General features: G+C 55.6%; 1 protein-coding gene across 4 annotated transcripts in view; it reads left to right on the plus strand.

Moving 5' to 3' along the window:
- The first annotated feature begins 4,173 nt into the window (after window positions 1–4,173).
- The window catches only part of TSPAN18 (tetraspanin 18), a 160,133-nt gene continuing 148,045 nt past the window's right edge, over window positions 4,174–16,261 (plus strand). For 2 of the 4 annotated variants that reach the window (XM_045825221.1, XM_045825223.1), the window contains exons 1-2: window positions 4,174–4,458; window positions 6,462–6,527. The gene's annotated coding sequence lies outside the window, so the exon portion shown is untranslated. The remainder of the gene's footprint in view (window positions 4,459–6,461; window positions 6,528–16,261) is intronic. The other 2 variants (XM_045825220.1, XM_045825222.1) reach the window with 1 other exon arrangement.

Raw genomic sequence — 16,261 nt, forward strand, 5'->3', positions numbered from 1 at the left:
CTTGGCCTTTCCCTGAAAGCATGCAGAGAGGCTGGCCATGGCCTGTCCTATCTCCATGGAGGGAGGGAGAGAGAGAGAGAGAGAGAGAGAGAGAGAGAGAGAGAGAGAGAGAGGTGAGTGGGGAGATGCTTGCAGCTTGCAACTGGCCCAGGCCTTGGAGGGTCAAGACCATATCCTTCAAACCCCCCCCCCCCAAGGACGGTCTTAGGATTTGCAAATTTATTTCTATGAAAATCATTGCAAAGATAAAGAAATTCAATCACACTCAGCAGTACTTTTAATGAACTGTCATTTGGAGGGTGGGTGGGAAATGATTGCAAATTACATATAAAAAGAGATAATTCAGGAAAAAATCAGGGAGGCAATGATTACATATTTAAAATGCAGGCTGCCTTTGAGAAGCTAGGTTATGAGGTCAAGATGCCTCTTGGGGAAAAGGTCTGGCCCGTCTGGTGTCACCCAGCCAACTGCTCCTGCACCAGGTTCGTCTTTATTGAGCACTTATTATGTGCCAGGACTGTGCTGAAAGCTTTCTGCAAGACCCTCCCAGCCACCCAGTGCCAGAGGTGTAGTCATGGTCCCCATTTCAAAATGCATCAGCCGAGGCTCAGAGGGTTTGAGTAGCTGGATCAAGGCAGGGCATTTAGGAAGCGGCCCCCAACATCGCCCTTCTGGGCCAGGTTCTGGAGACTCAGAGGTGCATGAGGCAGGGCCCTCATCCTTGAGAAGCTCACCGTCTAATCAGCTGCAAATTTATAAATGTTAAGAGCAAGAGGTCATCCCTTCCAGTGACTTTAAATTCTTTTTAGGTGAAGGGCACTTTCTCCTTGAAAGCACTGGTGAGGCACTGTCATACACAACAGACGCAGAGGTGACCCGAGTCTGGCTGGAGCTGGGAGGGAGAGCTCCCCCTCTCTCCTCCATCCTTGGGTGCCTGTGAGCAGGAGCGGCCAGCCCAGCTTGAGACTAAATGTCTCATTCTACAGATGGGGCCACTGAGGCCCAGAGAGGGGAGGGCATTGTGAAGATCGAGAGGCCTGGGATGCTGGCCTGTGGACCCCTGGTTTGCAGCTCACTGCTCTGCATTGGTGCCCCCAGGGCACCAGGGTGTGGGTGCTCACCCCGGCTATCCTGTACCCTGTGACTGGGGCACAGCGCCCGGGCTGCTCAGCCCTGGCCACACCCTGACGAGTCTGGGGCTTCCAGACTGATGCGAGATTTCCTCCAGGTGCCTGAGAAAACAGAGCCTAAGAGCCCCATGGGGGAAAGGTGAGAATTTCTAAAAGAACTGTTTCTACTAGACCCCCAGACACCAGAGGAGTGGACTGGCCCATGGCCTGGGAGCCACAAGCCCTCAGGTCAGTGTCCAGTTCTCTGTCCATGACTAGGATCCAGTCTGAACTCCTCCCTCAGTGTCTCCACCTGTAAAATGAGGTGGCTGGATTCCAATGTGTTGTCCACAAGGCTCATTCCAGAATGGGCACATGGGGCGTCTAGAACTTTGTGGGCCAGGCCACTCCTGGAGTTATGACAGCCTGGACTCCAGTCAGTGAACGGTGTGGCCTTGACACCACCGTCACTCCCTCCTGAGGCCTGCGGACCCTGTTCCTGTCCCTCCCCTCCACATCCCCCTCCTCAGTCTCCCAACAAGTCACAACCTCGGTTCCTTTCTTGCTTTGATCAGTGAATAGCAGCAGGGGGCCTAGAGGCCCTTTGTCCCTGCCTCTCCCTGTGCACACAGCTGGAGACACAGGCCAGAGAAGGGAGTGCGGCTCCCCCAAGGCCACCCTGCGTGAGCGAGGCCCGCTCCCTGCAATGGGGGTCACCTTCTCTTCTCCCAGGACTAAACTCTTGCGGTTTCTAACTTTTGACCAACAGGACTTTTTGCCGAACACACTTAGAATCGTGTTTCCCAGGTGTAGGCTATCAGAGGTCTTCAGGGAGATTTCAGGTCATGCGTCCATGGTCCTTCAGAGCCCTGACAGATCCCCACCCCCAGGACCTGGGGGTGGGGAGCCCCTTTCCAGCTCTCTTTCAATCCTTTTGATCACAGTGCGGGTGTCTCCGTCCATTGCTGTCTCTTTAACACCCTTCGAGCCCTCACTGGTCTTCCTTTTCAGCAGAGAGTGGGCCCCAGCTCAGCGCCTTCCTTGGGCAGTCGTCTCTTGTTGGAATTTTTAAAAAATTGTGGTTAAATACATGTTGTTAGAATTTAATAACATTTTTACTTCCACTGTATTTATTTTTATGGTTACCTTCTATTTATAGTAACGTGATGCTGGTTTTCCATTTATGGCAATGATATAACATTTCTTTGTAAAAACAAGCACATTTACGCACAATGATAGCAATACATGAGGTGAGTTCAGGAAAGCTGTGAAGTGAATGTTTCTGTCTGGTGTGCAGACACGGCCAGCATCTCGCTGGTGGCAGGGCGATGGCTGAGGCCCCGGGAACTGGGACTTGGAGCTGGAGCGGTGCTCCCAGCTGGGTGTCCAAGCTGTGCGATTGGCCTGGCAGGTCCTCCTCTTCCCCCACTTCCTCCCGCAGCTTCCACCAACCCCCCCCGCCGCTCCCCCCCTCAGAAACTCCTCCCTCCCTCCTGCTGTCTCTGGCCTCCACCTCCCAGGCCCCAGCACCCTCCTGCAGACTCACACTTTTTTCCTCTTTAAATTTATGTGGCGCCTTGCGTCCAAGGAGGCCCACACAGATAGCCTCTTCCAGCAGCGCTCCATCCACGCGGGGCCTGTGGGGTTTCTCGGCTCAGAGGGTCAGCCTCTCCCCCAGCCCTGTTTTGGCAGCTGAAGGGGGGAGTGTGGAGCCTGAGGCCCCGTCAGCGTTTTCCCTGTCCTGGAGTTCCAGAACTTGCTCTATTAGAGATTGCCTTCCCTTGTGTGAAGCATTGCTCTCTCTGGGTCCCTTTAAAAACTGTGGATCCCATTTTTTTCCCTCCCAGCCACATCTCTGTTAGCCCCTCCTCAATTTACCCAGTGACTCAGTGAAATGGCTGAAAGGACCAGACATCCTCGAAGTCCTTAGAGGGATGTATTCTTTTTCCTGGAATGTGGGCAAGGAATGGCAGCAACTTCCTGCCCCTGGAAACTCTGCCCTGTGGCCTGACATCACCCATATTCACACCCAAGACTGGCGAAGGTTTCAAGCCTATCAGTCACTCACTTCTTAGTGCAAAATAGTTGACCAAGGGCCCTCCTGCAGAGCTGGTGTGTGCTGGAATGTCCAGGGCCACCGAACACTGGGTGAGAAAGCTTCAGAAACGAGCCTCAGAAAACAAAACCAAAACCAAAAAACAGCTGCCTAGGGAAGAGGAGTGGACACAGGAGCCCTTCTCATCCGGGTCTAGTAAACACTTTCACTTGGGCTGTTGGGCTTTGATCTGCCTGCTTGCCCATTTTGTCTGAGGCAAGCGGAGTGGGTCGCTGCCTCACAGAGGAGGTTCAGAGGTTAAATGTCTCAGTGAAGTCATGTGTCAGGGGCCAAGGCGGGGTAGGGGGCCGGGGGGGGGGGTGTGAGGCTGTGAGGCTGTGGCAGAAGAAGATGAAAAGATAGTCCTGAGATTGGAGACTCAGATCTGGCCTCTCGCAATCCGGTTATTTGCATCTGGTCTGGAGTCAGGCCCCTCCCCACTGCACCCCCTCCAGTGGCCCTATTATCTGCTACACTCTAACAGCAGCACAGAGAGGGTGAGCCCCCCTGGCTTTCAGCAGGTACTCCCAGGGCATCGGGGAGCCAAGGAGCAAGGCCCGGATGGAGGGGTCACCCCCCTCCAATACTGCAGCCAGGTCCCGGAGACTGCGTAAAGTTTCCCTGGAATAAATACTCCAGAGGTCCAGCGTGCCACTCTGCCCACTTCCCCAACGGAAGTGGGCCTATAAGCAGAAGGGGGAGGCAGGCAGGGGGCGAAGGAAGAGGAGAAGGACAGAAGTTGGCCCCAGGGCGCCCCAGAGCAAGGCCTGAATGCTGGACTGAAGGCGGAGACCAAGGCAGGGAGGAGGCGAGGGGCAGCCAGCGGGAGCAGACGTGCCTTCAAGGCGGCCGCCAAGGCAGCGGCGGCGGCGACTGGAGACTGAAGGGGAGGAGGTTTGGGGAGGGGAGGGAGCAAGGGAGAGAGGGAGGGACGGAGCGGTGGTTGGGAGGTGGGGCCGGCGGGCTGGCTGGCGGACCGCTGCAGCTGCCGCCGGCATCTCCGGGGCTCCAGGCTACGGGGCGGACGCAGCGTGGAGCGATCCACAGCGGAGCCGCGCGAGGCCGCCCGAGCCCCGGCCTCCAGCCCCGAGCCCCGAGCGAGCGCAGCCACCGCCTCGCGCCAGCGGGTCCCCGGACACGCCGCCGCCAGGAAGGCAGCAGGCGCCCAGTAAGTTGCGAGAGCGCCGATCTGCCCGGGGAAAGTTTCCCCCGCGACTGGGAGTTGGCGAGGGGTCCGGCCGCTGCAGCTGAAAGGTAGGGGGTTCGGCACCTTCTTTTCACTCAGTGCGTCTTGCCGCTGCGCCCGGGGACTTGGAGACTCCACGCGCGCTCCCTTCGGGAAACTGTTGGGCTCGGTGGGTGGGGTGGGGGTGGAATTAGGGGGATCCCAAGACGGTCCCGGGGAAGCTCGGGAACCAAGTTTTACTTAAACTGACATGGGAAGGGGGCAGGGAAGACATGCTCGCCTCTAATCCTGCTCCGAATCCACCGAGGGCTGGGGCTTCCCCGCGGACAGGTGCGGCGCCAATCCGCTCTCAGAGCTCTGGGTAGGTGCTTGGGGGGCGCCAGGAGAATGGCGGAGGGTGGCAGGTGTGGTTCCAAGGTTGGGGTCTCGAGGAGGACTGCCCCCGGAGGGAGGGTGTGCGCGCCCCGCCACTCTGTAGGAGGGCAGGTGGGGACTAGGGATTAGGAGCGAAAATCTGGGCCGGGCGGATTTCTGGGCCCAGCAGCGGCACTGAGGGCTTGCTGCCTTTGGGGTCCCTGGCAACGGGGCGGGGCGGGGCTCCACCCTTTTCTTCGGGGACCCCTTGATCCCCTACATGGTGTGTGCGGTTTGGGAAAGCAGAGATTCCATGGGGTGCTCGGTGGATCCGAACGAAGCTCGGTTATTACCAGACTAGGGGGTGTAGCGGGAGTCCGCTTGGAGGGCTGGCGGGCTGGCGGGCTCGGGTGGGTTCACGCCGGCTTTGGGACCCGGCTGGATGGAGGTGAGTTGGCTCCCGCCAGGGGGCGCCCTTCCCCTGGCCCTTTCACCCAACGGAAGGCGAGTCCTGGTTCCTTCTAACTGTACCGACATCCAGGACAGACAACCACAGACCCTCTCAGCCAGCATACGCGGGCTCCGCCCAGAGGAGCACCGCGCCGCGCAGCCGGGCTCTGGAAGAGGGTCTAGTGTGAGGCTGGGGTGCCTCAGTTGTAACTGCACCGTGTGCTGGGGAGCTGGGCTGTGAGGGGGTGGTTTTTCCTGGGGAAGGGGGTGGTTGGCAGGGTGTCTTGATGAATACAAAGTCACCGCCAGGAAAAATAAAAACGAGAGAAACTGTACACTAACAGCAAATCGTTTGGAGAAAATGAATGGGAGAATGAACTTTTTGAGGTTTCTTTGGAGAGAGAAACCCAAACCTCTGAATGCGCCCTCTGTGTAGAAGTCGTACCTTTGTTCCCCGGTCTGGCCAGATCCCTACCTGCTTGTGGGTGAGGGTCCTCTGGCATATCACGTTCCCTCCTATCCACATTCCTCTGGGCATAAATCAAGGGTGGAGGGTGATGGGGGGGCCTTAACAACTTGAGCAGCCTCGGCTCAAGTGATAATTTTCTCAGCAGCCAACAAGAGCCCCCTGTCCCCCCATCTGTGGTCTACAGGCCACATTCGTCTAGTCGTTTCACCATCATTGGTGGAAACCTGTTACGTGTGCCCTTGTCTGATTTCAGGGCCCCTGTGTGTTGTCTGTGTGTCCGTCCCTGCTGAGGCCTTGGGGAGGCCAGGTGGCCGCTGGCATCTGCGAAGAGCGTCTACTTTGTCACGTGTGGGGCTGTTCGGCATTGAAGGGACACCCGAGGGCCTGTTGCTTCCCATTTCTAATTCCCTCCCTCCTCCCTGCACCCCAAGTTAGTATAAGTGAGCCAGTTAGAGATGGTGGGAGTTTTCATCTTTCTCTTGGCTAGAAACTGGGTGTGCATTGGGCAGTGCCCCTCCCGTGTCCCCGAGTCCCCTGCAGAGGCAATGGAAATGGGGCGGGACTTGAAAGAGGGGTGAGGTCCTTGCTTTCCTTGTAGCCCACCCAGTGTTTTTGTTGGATGCTGGCAACACACTCTAGGACAGACTGGCCCTGAAAGATCAGCATGATCTTTATTTTGAGTAGAAGACAAGGAGAAGCGGAGAGACAGAGGAAAGGGTGGGGGAGCTGCTGTCTCTGGACAAGCTCTTGAGGCCAGAAAACAAAGGGGTTTTTTTTTTCATTTTGTTTTGTTTTTAGTGACTCTGGTTTCTCTGAGGAGGGAAGCCCGCCCGGAACAGCCCGCCCTGCCCTGGGAACCTGGGTGTGAGTACAGGGCCCAGAGGGGTGGCAGCTCCTGTGGCCCACCCCTGCTCTCTGCACACGCCCCCACCCCTGAGTGCCCTGAAGGGGAGAGGGAGCTGAGACCCCGGGGCTGCTGGCACCCGTGTTTGGATTTAGTGTTTGGATTTAGTGTTATCATGAGTGGGCCAACTCGCACTGTTCCCAGACAAACTTCGAGAACTCGGGTTCAGCAAAATTTCAAGCCGTGGTCACTCTGTGTCCTTATTGCCTTGTCCCCAAATACATTCGAATGCCTGACCCTTGGCGGTATCTTTACACAACCTGTGGTCAGAATGGCAGTGTCTCCTTGGACATTCCAAGGCGATTTCTAGGAGCAGAAGTTCATCTGGAGCTGGAGTTTGGACACCTTGGGTTGGTCCAAAAAGGGCCCCTCCGCCCTGCTTCCAATAGAAAATTCCACATGAGCCTGGAAATAGCTCCACGAGTTCCTGAATGAGGTTTTGGACGTCTGAGGGCTGGGCTGGAGGACACCTGCTGGGCAGGGACCGGCGCGCCAGGGGTATCCAAGCAAGGGCTTCTGGCATGGATTCGTGAGACGGGGTCAGGAAGGGAGGAAACTGGCATATCCGGAAGCCGCCTCTTCTGGATCATCAGTGTGGCCCTGGATCAGTCACTTCCCCACTCATTCTGGCACCTGCTTTCCCAGCCTGTGCAGTGGGGTGCTGGCCTAGGAGATCGAGAGGCTTTGCAACTCGAAAGTCAGACAAGTCCCACCTTTTAGAGTGCTAGGCAGCCCGGCTCTGCCTTCCGTCTGGTGGAGGGTGCCTCTCGGTCTGCTTGCCCCGCCCTGCCCCACCCTACAATGCAAAGTGAATGAGGCTCCTGGCCTCCATCGGGGTTTGGTGGTCAGGGGAATGTGGGTGCTTGCTGGGAGCCCCCTGTCTGAGGGCTCACAAGCTGCTTGTTCTCCTGGTGCCCGTCAGGCGCTCACTCTCTTCCCTTCCCTGGGAGGAGCAACTGCTGGTGGCCGGCCTGTCCCTTTTAGGGACCCCTCTTTCCAGAGAGCTGTTCTTCTGGCCCATTTCATCAGCCATTGGGAAGAAAATCAGGAACATTTGTTCACGCTCAGCTGGGACACAGCACAGGGAGGGGCCTTGGAAACCAGCACTCACGCACCCCCTCCCCCGCCCCCCCAGGAGCAGATGATGGGTTGAACGGGCATTTCTGCAACCTGATGCCACCGAGCAAACCTGCCAGCTCGGGCTCCTCCTGCCGCACAGCCTGGCACCTTGGACCCGCCTCAGCGCGGGCCTGGAGGGAGGGGGAGCAGATCGTGAAAACTCCTATTAAAATGGGAGAGAGTGAGATGATGAGCCCCCAGTGCTGGCAACGGGCAAAGCAGCTCTTTCATCGTCTCACTTCTCTTAAGGTCCAGCCCTGACCCCTTGTCCGCACCCCAGACGGCTGCTTTCATGAGTGACTCGAACAACTCGCAGCTGAGCAGAAGCGTGCTCCCTGGTGCTTGCGTGTGTGTGAGCGCTGAGAGGCGGCGGGACGGGGCGGAAAGGCCGCGGCCCCGGGAGTCAGGAAGACCTGGGTTCTGGCCCTAGTTCTGTTACACGTGGGGCTGTGTGGCCTCGCGTGAGTCACCGCCCCTCCCTGAGCTTCAGCTTCTCTACTTCTGTGGAGGAGGCAGCCTCGTGTGGTGGTCAGGCCGCCTGGGGTCGGATGTCGGCTTTCTCCCCGTTATTACCTCGGCAGCCCTGGGCTCTTCAACTTCTGGTGCCTCAGTTTCCTGATAAAATGGGACCAATGATACCCCAACAGTGAGGTATGATTGGGGTAACGAGATGAACCATATAGAACACTTAGCACAGGGTCTAGCACGCGGTCAGGGCTCGGCTGATACTCATGGCCATGGGCATTGTCATCAGTATTATTGTTACTGTGAAATGAGGGGTCACCTTTGACCCTTTCCCGCTCTGATCTCTTGGGGCACGGTGTGCGTGTGTATCTGCTGTGGGACGGAAGGCAGGGCTACATAAAATAACTTGGGTTTTTTTGTTGTTGTTTCCTTCCTGCCTTCTCCCGCTTCACCGAGGACTTCTGAGTTAAAATCTTGTGCGTATTCTCACGATAGCCCTGTCCTCGTGGCAGGCAGCCCAGTGTGACGTCACTGACAATATCCCGGTTTCTGGCGCTTGAGGGATGATATTTCATCAGCTCGTATTTGCCCGTCCTTTCTCTCCCACCCTTTGTTTCCCATCCTGAACCAGAGGACGAAGCCCATATGTGCAGATAATGAGTTGAAGCTGATACGCAGCCCCCAGATGCACCCGAGATAAAAGGCCATCCTCCTGGAAGACACTTCGGGCTTGGAAGCACCCTGGCTCCCCTGCTGTGTTGCACTGTGTCTGGTCGGACGCTTCTCTCTGCGTTCCGCCCCTGGGTCTGTGGCGGGGACGTGGGCTGGGCCAGGTCTGCAGTCTGAGATTCCGGGCTCTGTGTCCTGGCTGTCCCGCTGCCTGGTCCCCCTCCAGCAGGGCTGGTGCTCTGAGCCACCTCAGTGAGCGATGGCCCTCAGGGTGGCAGACACTTTGAGAGGGCTCGCCGTCGGCCAGCAGCTAGATAACGCTTTCTCCCACCTGTACCCTCCAGGCTGGCGCAGAGACTGTCCCCATGCTACAGACAGGAAAGTGCCGCTCAGACAGTGCAGGAGAGTGCGTGAGGCTGGGGTGTGCTCCCTGGCTGATCGGATTCCCCGTCCCGTGTTCTAAACCTCTATGTAGTCTTTCCTCTTGCATCAAAACCTCCTGTGAGCCCCAAAGCCCAGGGGAAGAGATCCCTGAGATTCAATTGGGCCCCCTTCTTCCTGCCTTTGATCCTCTTCCAGGCTCAGAATGCTTTACAAAATTCCCCTTTTTCATCCGGCATTGATTGCGGAGCCATCCCAGGGACAACGAGGGTAGGAGGATTTTTGTTTTGCGTGCGTGTGCGTGTGTTTGGGCAAGACTGCTTCTAGGAAGGGAATGATCTTATTAAGCAACAAGAGGCTGTAATTTAAAGAGAGCGTGTGTTGGAGTCACAGATCTGTGTTGAATCTTATTTCTGCCACTTTCTGGGCATATGGTTTTGGTTTCCTTATCTGTGAAAATCAGAATAACACCAGTAACGATACTGTGAGGCTAAGTAACACAAGCTGCCACGGCCCATGACCCCAAACTCTCAGCGGATTGACACCGTGGGTTTAATTCTCACTCCCGTTGTTCATCTGACGTGGCTCTCTGCTCCACGTGGTTACTCAGGGATCCAGACTGATGGCCACTCCACCGTCTTTGGAGCCACACCCCTGGATCGTGCGGCATCCAGTTACCACAGAAGGGGAAGAGAGACGTGGCACGGGCACACTTAACATGCAGCTGCTTCAGCCAGGAGGCGACGCACCTCACGCCAGCTCCAGCACACTGGTCAGAACTGTCACCGGGCCCCCAACCAGCTGCAAGGGAGGCTGAGGATGTAAGGGAACTAGCGGATGTTTGCTGAGCACTGACTCCCCGCATTTACGTTTCCTGAATAGAGGATTCACTGAGATGACACGTTTAAATCTTCTGGCCCAGACCTGGTACGCAGCCCTTAAAACATGGGAGCTTCCGCCCTGACCAGCGTGGCACAGCTGGTTGGGTGTTATCCTGCAAAGTGAAAGGTCACTGGTGCAGTTCCGGTCAGGGCACGTGCCTGGGTCGCGGGTACGAGAAGCAACTGATGAACGTTTTTCTCACATCCGTGTCTCCCTCCCTCTCCTCCCTCCCTTCCTCCCTCTCTGAAAATAAATAGATAAATAAAAGCATGGAAGCCTCCTTTCCCTGATAGTCCCTGATGTACTTTGCTCTTTATAGACTAAAGATTGCTACGTGGCAATGACCTTTGTGTAGGCTGGCAGATGATATAGGACCTGTAATACACGGGAGGGGGATGTTCAGAGAGGTTGGGGGCCTGGCCAGTGAATGAATACACAGCAAAGGCACTAAGCCATGCCCTTGACCTTCAGCCCATTGCTCCTGTGGCCTTCTTTGGCTTAGTGAAATTTACCGTTCAGAGAACATCTTCCAGAACCCTTTATAAACTTTTGCTCCTGTCTTCGCCCCCCCCACCAGAATGGTGTAGAGCTTCTGTATTCATCTTACATGTGAGCGAGCGTGAGCGAGCGTGAGTAAGTGTGGGGCAGGAGGAGAAGGGGCTGGGGAGTGGGGACTTCAGGGGCCCGCTGGAAGCTGGGGAGAAGCGTGTGTCCTGAGGTGAGAGGAATCGTCATTTTAGATATTTGTACTGACAACCATAGGAATGTGGGCCCCACCTGCACTGCTTCCAGAATAGCAGTGCATTCAAGCTCTGGGGTCCCTCCCAAATGACACACCATGTTACCTGTGTACCTGTCCCATCTGCGCAGCCCCATGCTGGCCCCTGTGGGGCTGCCAGGGAGGGAGCGGGGGCCTGAGAAGGCTCTCCAGCCTTTGGTTTGTGCAGGCAGTGAGATGGCCAGACCTAGGTGTGAGCCCTGACTCTTCCTGCTTAGCACTTGTTCACCTCTCTGAGCCTCAGTGTTCTTCTCTGCAAAATGGGAAGAATATGGGAAAGCTGTAAAGCTAAACAAGTGCCTGGCACATAGTAGGTGTCAGCATGTTTGCACAGCTTTCCTCTCCCTCTTGAGCAAGAGAGAAGACACGCTTTTGGCAATGGCCCAGTGCTGAGGGGGAGGCCGGGAGCAGCCCAGCACACCCACCATATAATGTTGGACGGAGAGGCACTGGGCTCCCATCCCCCGTGGCTCCGGGCTGAGCTCTCATGTTGAACTAATAAGCCTTCTATTTGAAATGAGAGAAGAATTTGGAGTTCTGGCCCTTGGATTTAGGCCCATCTTTTCATGTCTAATTACCGCTGTGGGCTCCGGGCCTGGGGGTGCTGCGGAGAGAGGGTCCCTCCCGAGCTGCTGCCTCCCTGGCTGGCCAAGTGCTCCTCAGCCTCCCTGGGGGAGCAGCCCCAGCGCCACGTGGTATCTCACGCTTAGCGCTCCCTCCAGCAGGGCAGGCCCAGGGTGTTCATTGGTTGTGGGGTCTTGACGCCCAGAGGAATGAGGTGCTTCTCCAGCCAAAACATAAACACCTCTGGAATAATGGAGATTAGCTGTCCCTCGGATCACTGGTGGGCAGGAAACCAGAGCGGAGAGGCTCTTGGGAGAGGATGGGTCCTGGGTGACCCATTGCCCCCCTGGGTATGGCAGATACTTGTACCTGGGGACACTGCAGAGGGTGACCTTCTGTTGCAGCTGCCACCAAGATGCCAGAGAAGCACTATTCACACCTGGCTTCTTTGAGGATCCCCGGAAGGCTTACAAGTCAATTGAGCCTGTCTGTTGGCCACCACAGGCTCCCTGAAACACACCTCATTCACTCCTGCCCACAGACCTCAGCTTCTTCAGCCCTCGCACCTGCAACGCGGGGTGGGGGTGGGGGGGCGGGGGGGGCGGGGCAGGGCTGTGGACCAGCCCAGTAGCTCCAGGAGGGGGAGTATTGGTTTCCCAGAGGGGCTGCAACAAAGTGCCACAAACCGGGGACTTAACACCACACACATTTATTCTGTCACGGTTCTGGAGGTTAGAAGTCCAAAACCAGGTGTCGGCGAAGGGAGGGTCCTTCCTCGCTTCTGGTGGCTCTTGGCAATTCTTGGTGTTCCTTGACCTGTGGACACAGCAGCCTCTCCCTCTGTCATCTCGTGGTATTCCCCCCGTGTTTGTCTTTCCTCTGAGGAGGACGTCAGCCAACTGGATGAGGGCCCAATGATCTCGTCTGTGGTTGGGCACCTCCGCAAAGACCCTATTTCCATGAGGTCATATTCCCAGGTGCCAGGGGTTAGAACCTCAGCATACCTTTCTGGGGTTCACAATTCAACTAACAGGTGGGTACTGTTATTGCCCCATTTTACAACCAAGAAAACCAACCCAAAGAAGTTAAGAAATTTGCCCAAGTTCATAGACCTACACAGCTAGTAAATGACTGGTAAGTTAACCTCTGTTCATTTCAGTTTCCTTACCCACAGAGTAGGGCTCTAGACCCACCTCGTGGCCTAGCGATAAGCACGAAAGGAGGGACACGTCAGCGTCGAACACGCTTTGCCCACAACTGAACGTTTGCCGGCTGCTGTGGCCTGTGGTCCGGAAAGGTGCTGGGTGGTCAGTCTGGGCTCAGGAAACAGCAGTGTGTACGAACGGTGACCCGTGGAAGGTAAAGTGTGCTCTGGAATTAGCAATTTGTAAGGACCGCATGAAAAGCACCATTTACATCCTTTTAACGTGTCTTTCTGGACTTGCCTGGTATTTCCATCTCTTCTCCAGTTGAGAATCTCTGGTTGAAATGCCTTGTTCTCGCTTACTGTTTATCCTGGGTTCCCCTTGAGCACTGGAAATCACTGTGATTTTTGCACATTGGACTTCCCTCTCCAGGGGCAGCATCTGGCTGGGCATCTCTGCACAAGGAGGGGCCCAGGGGGGCTTGCGGGCTCCGAGGTGGAGGCTGAGGGTTCGGGCACGCAGCCTCATCTCCACGCAGTGAACGTGGAAGAGGCACCATGCCATGCCCCTGAGGATTAGGAATGCGACTTCTGAGCACAGCAGCCTGGGTTCAAATCCCAGTTCAACCACATTTCTTGACCTTTGATGAATTTCTCCTCTGTGCCACCTTTTTACCTCACAAGGTTTTATGAAGATGAAATAAACTTAAAATGCATAAAGGTTTCCCTTAAGATGGAATGTGGCCCTTCGAAACTATGGAACAAATGTTAGAAGTATTCTTCTTACTTTATTTATTATCTGTTTCCCTCAACAGGATGAGGGCAGAGACATGTCTGTTTTGCTCTCCACGGAAGCTGCAGGGCAGAGCTCAGTGCCTGGGGTGGGTAGATGCTCCCTCCGTGCATGCCGAACGAATGAGTGAGTGAATGGTTGAATTCTTAATAGCTTCTTTGAAATCACATCCTGCCTGCTATGCAACAAAGTCCCTTCCTCTTATCTGGAGACGCCGCTGGGAACCAACCCAACGGGGAGCCCCAGGGCGCCGTGTGAATTTGGGGAAGGCAGTTGCCTGTTGGGGCGGGGCAGCGCGGGGCTCCCCATGAAGTGAAGCACACGTAGAAGCTGAGAGGATGAGGAGGAGCTGGGGCAGGGAAACCTGGTGGGTTGTGGTCACCACAGGAAATGGGCTGTGCAGAGGCCCGGTGGGGAGAACCCCGTTCACAGTGTAGGGGTTTTCCCACGACTTACATAGGAACAGACGGACACGGCCTGAGGAGACTCTGCCCCGCGCACTGACCCATGGAAGGGAGGCCGGTCCTTCCCCAGGGTTATTACCCCACAGGCATGCCCCACTGGAGGCAGCCCAGATCCATACAATGCCAGCTGGATCAGAGGGTCTTCATTCAATCTACAGACAAGCGAATTCTCAGATTCCTGTTGACCCCTACGGCCTTAAAAGTAAAATTCAATTTACTGAAGCTCCACTCACACACTGAGGGAAAACATCTGTTGTGGGCTGTGGTCGTGCCGGCCTCCTGGCAGGAAACCCTTCAGCGGGTTCTCCTTTTGTTCAGAAGACTTTCCTGAAGACTCTGTCCCCTCCCCACGCAAGCCTGCTCCGGCCCACCTGCCACTTTGCTTCCTTCTCTTGCCCCCACCCGCAGACGGCTACTCCAGATGCTCCCCCCAACATTTCCTGCAATGCTTTTCCCTCCCTCTGTAGCCACCTGACTCTTCATCCTTTGGATGCCATCCCTGCATCACCTCCTGCAGGAAGTCCTCCTTGACTCCTGAATGGGCCAAATGCACACCTGTTGACTCCAATTGCTCTATCATCCCCTCCTTAATGGGTGATTGTTGACTTGTCTGTTTGATTATTTAATGTCCATCTCCTCCCCTCTAGTGTAAGTGCCAGAGAGCACGGACCCTGGCTTTGCTCATCCCTGGATCCCAGGCACCTGGCAGGTGCTTAGGAGGTACCTCCCTTCATTTTCTCCTCTGCAGCCCAGCCTTTTCCTTCCCAGGTTGTTTTGGGTAATGAGCGTGGCTCACATGGATGGGTCCCTTGCAGTGTGCCAGGTGCTTACACGTCCTAGCTTGACCAATAGACCGGCTTCCGGCCCCAGATCTACCACCCATCAGCTCCATAGTCCCCAGGCCAACCATTCAGCCTCTCTGCGCCTCCTCCTCTCATCCGTAAAAGGGGACCAGAAGTAATCCCTAATTTACCGAGTTGTGAGGACTAAATAAATAACTCCACGTGAAATGTATTTTCTGACAGTTTTGGAGGTTCGAAGTTCACGATCACGGTGCTAGCCGGTCTGACTTCTTCTGAGGCCTCTCTCCTCGGCCTGCAGGTGGCTGTTCTCTTGTGTCCTCACATGTCCGTTCTTCTGCGCTGCTCATCCCCTCCGGTGTCTCCTGGGCGTCTAGATCGTCTCTTCTTATGAGACCATTGGCTAGATTAGATTTGGGTCCTCCCTAAAGCCTTATTTTAATTTAATAATCCCTTTAAAGGCCCTGTCTCCAAATACTGTTACACTTCAGAGGTTAGGGCTTTAACATGAATTTTGGGGGAAACACAATTCAGCCTATAGTGGCTTCTAATTTGGTACTACGGTTATCCCCATTTTGTGGTTGAGGAAACTGGGGCACAGAGAAGTTAAGTCACTTGCCTAAGGTCACACAGCAGGTAAGCAGATACAAATGCAGGTGGCCTGAACCCCAGAGCCACTCTCAGGCATTAGAGATCTGCTTCCCGCCTCGCTCCTCTGCGGGACACCAGGGTCTTCCCTCCCTGGAGCCTGTTTGCGTCTTCACTGCCAGCGTCGGGAGGAAATCAAGGTCCAGAGGTCTCAGAGGCCACTCGCCTGGCCCCTCTTCTCCCTTCCAGCCCTTACTTAACCCGTTTCCCATTTGTCCCGAGACAACAGGCAAAGCAGCGCTTGTGGCTGCAACGTTCACCCCGAGATAACTCACGGACGACCGTCCTAACCTTATCCACGAAATAACTCACTTTTATTATTATTTTCACATCGCTCTAGTGTACTGATAGTCTTTGGAAACAAATGATATCATGCCGCTTATAGCATTGTTTTCAGCAGTGGCAGCGAGCTGCACTTTTTTTTTCCTAAGTGGGAAATGGGTTAATCCCTTGTTCAGCGGCAGCTACCAAACCTTTGTGGGAGCTGGGACCTACCTTCCTGCCCCCCAGGCTGTGGGGGAGGCCATGATGGGGTGGGAAGGAAGTGAGGGAGAGGGTCCCAGGAAGTGGGGGGAGACTACCGACCCCAGAGTTTTCTCCCGCTGCGGCGGGCATTTATTTACTTATTTTCCAGTTCTCAGAAACTCTTTGAAAAGAATCATGTTTTTCTGGTGAAAGGCTTAGGAAGAAAAGAATCAGAAAACGTGGAAGTGGAACGAAAGCATATGCAGTGGAGGCTGTCCGTGCTCACCCAGTGTCCTCGCCCCAGACGGCCAGTGGCCCAGCTCCCCGTCTCTCTGGAGGTGCTCTCTCGGCGGACGGGCACGTCCGAGTGGACAGCACCCTTCGTTTCTTATACCCGGTGATGTCCCATCCCTTCTCCTCTGCATCTTGCAGGTTCCCACTTGTTCTGCATTAGCACATACATTTCTGTCTTGTTTCGGGTGGTTGTCTCCCAGAGCAGATGGCGAGCAAGGATTTGGGTGC

The sequence above is a fragment of the Phyllostomus hastatus genome, unplaced genomic scaffold (genome assembly GCF_019186645.2).
Source record: "Phyllostomus hastatus isolate PE091 unplaced genomic scaffold, TTU_PhHast_1.1 phas_scaffold_585, whole genome shotgun sequence".
NCBI lineage: Eukaryota > Metazoa > Chordata > Mammalia > Chiroptera > Phyllostomidae > Phyllostomus > Phyllostomus hastatus.